Here is a 2,537-nt window from a genome sequence, read left to right as displayed (position 1 = left end):
AACCATGAGAAAACCCTAACTATCTAGTTGGGCCGCATATCTATGGGCCATAGCCCCTACAAAACTCCCCCTTGCGCGGTCCAATAGAACTTCATATGCAGTGCTTCACATATAGTGCTTCTAATGTAGTTCTTCAAAGGTCGTCTTCTCCTTGGTGACTTGTGCCGAAATCAATTGCCTCATTAAAACTTTGACAAAGAAAAACCCAGTAGGATAAAACTTAGGTAAAATTCTTCACATGTAGTACTTCACATGTTGTCACTTACTTTACATGTACTTCATCACATGCAATACGATCTTCAAAGATCGATGAAGTAAGTTAAATGCCTCGTTAAAACTTCGCCATGAAAAACCCAGAGGGACAAAACCTGAACTAAAGAAAAATAGTACAATATCAATTAAACTTAGAGCATAGTTGGATGAGTATACGTTGCCTCATTAAAACCTTGACAAGGAAAACCAAATAAGATAAAACCTTGACGAAGGGAAAAGAGTACAACGTGAAAGATGCAAGTAAAGATGATCTGTTGCAGCTGATCACTTTGGTCCGTTGCAGTTGACTAGTTGCTTCACAACTCCTAAGGAAGAAAATCTATGTGGAAAAGACAATAGCCTTAGCTGAGAAATTACATTACCAGTGTTTGTTGTTGTCTCATTAAAAACCTTGCCGAGTAACAAAACCCTGTAGGAAAAAGTAACCTCGGTGAAGGAAAATAGTTCAACACACTATTAGATGCTCCCCCTGATGTCAGACAATCTTCATTAGTCTAATGCAGTCAGAATAATTTTATCACACTCTACTTTGGTGACTTGAATGTTTATAAGACCTTGTTGTTGATTCTGGAAGTTACGTTGCTTAACAGACTATCGCGTTTCATTTCTTTGATTCATATATTTTCAGTAATATCAACGCGACCTTTATGTCTTCAACGTTCAACATACTTGATGCTTTTAGTGTTGTCTCGCTAAAAACCTTGTCGAGTAGCAAAACCCTCAAAGAAAAACTATTCTCGATCGAAGGGAAAAAGAGTACAACACAGCTTCAATTTCGAAGTAAAATATGTTGACATCATATCCTTGGATCCTCCCCCTGATGTCGGCATCTCCCCCTTATTACTTTCGGATTTGTTCCAAACAGTTCCTTTAGTCATGTACTTTTCAAAACTGAATATCAGTAATGACTTAAAAAATAGTCTACCATATCTCCCCCTGATTACTTTCGTTGGAGAAGAGATATTATTGTTCCTTCATAATCAACAACTTTTGGATTGCAGTTCCTTTAGCATTCCTTTTTATGTCTTTGCAGTGATTAAAAAATTCATGTCAATGGTTACTTTTAAGTACATGATTACATTCATTGTGCCATTCCAATGACGTTGCGTTGGCGCTGAGCTATATCTATCTAACAAGTTCCCGGAGGATTTAAGATTTAATCGAGTACATTATTACACTAAGTACAACAGTGCGTCTATTGTACTTAGATACGGGAATTTCATTTCCCAACACATCTTCGTCATTTTCCTTTAGACGAAATGGTCACTTAGTTACATTTGAACCTCGACTAATCATGGGAGTGCTATCAAGATGCATGTCTTTGTTAAATCGCCTGACAACTTTAGACATATGAAAACTGGTGGAATAATATACCACAAGCTCAGTATTCGGTCGAGCTTTCCCCAGATTTTTCATCTCAAATTCGGATTTGAACTAGCTTTCAAGGTCTCTTATCACATCAAGAGTACCCATCATGTCTGTATCATCAACATAGATAGCTATAATTCCAAATAAGGAACTTTCTTGTGAATATGCAATGAAAATAACTTACTTTTCTACACCCTCCAAATCAAACAGTCACTTAGACGGGTATACCACATCCGCCTGATTGCTTCAATCTATAAGTGAGCGTTATATCTAACTATAAACGCACTTTGTGGTTTAGAGTCACTTGATTTGGGTAATAAAAGGCTATCAAGTACTTTTGTAAATATCTTTTATCTCTTGATTCTTTCAGAGATACGTAACAACCACATACATATGCTGCATTTCAAGTCCCATTGAAATTACCAAGCTCATTAAGTAGCGGACCATTATAAAGTTCACTACAAGAGAACAATTCCAGGGCTTTGTGAGAAACCTCGCGCCACAAGGCGAGTCTTTATACTTTAAGACTGCTTTCTTCTCATTATGCTTTGTGAAAAATTAATCAAGTATGTCCAATAGACTTTACACTTGGTTGGTTAGCACTACCACACCAAATACCTGTATATTTGTCAAAAAACCAAGTTCTACCTGGATTGTATAGGCCAAATACGCCCTTCGTTGAAATTAAGCAACAAGGAGCTTGGTTCGATCTCATCTTGCTTTATTTCATTAATCAAATGTATATGAAGTTAATCATCAATATGCTCGCATGATCTTTCCAGTGACTCGTGCGCATTCTCATAATCCACTTGGGATGTCATTGTTCTCTGGAATCATTAAACTTTGGAGCGTCCTCCTGTATGATTCATGGACAGATTCAGAGACAATCTTATGAG

Source organism: Papaver somniferum, chromosome 11, assembly GCF_003573695.1.
Source record: "Papaver somniferum cultivar HN1 chromosome 11, ASM357369v1, whole genome shotgun sequence".
NCBI lineage: Eukaryota > Viridiplantae > Streptophyta > Magnoliopsida > Ranunculales > Papaveraceae > Papaver > Papaver somniferum.
This window is presented reverse-complemented; position numbering follows the sequence as displayed.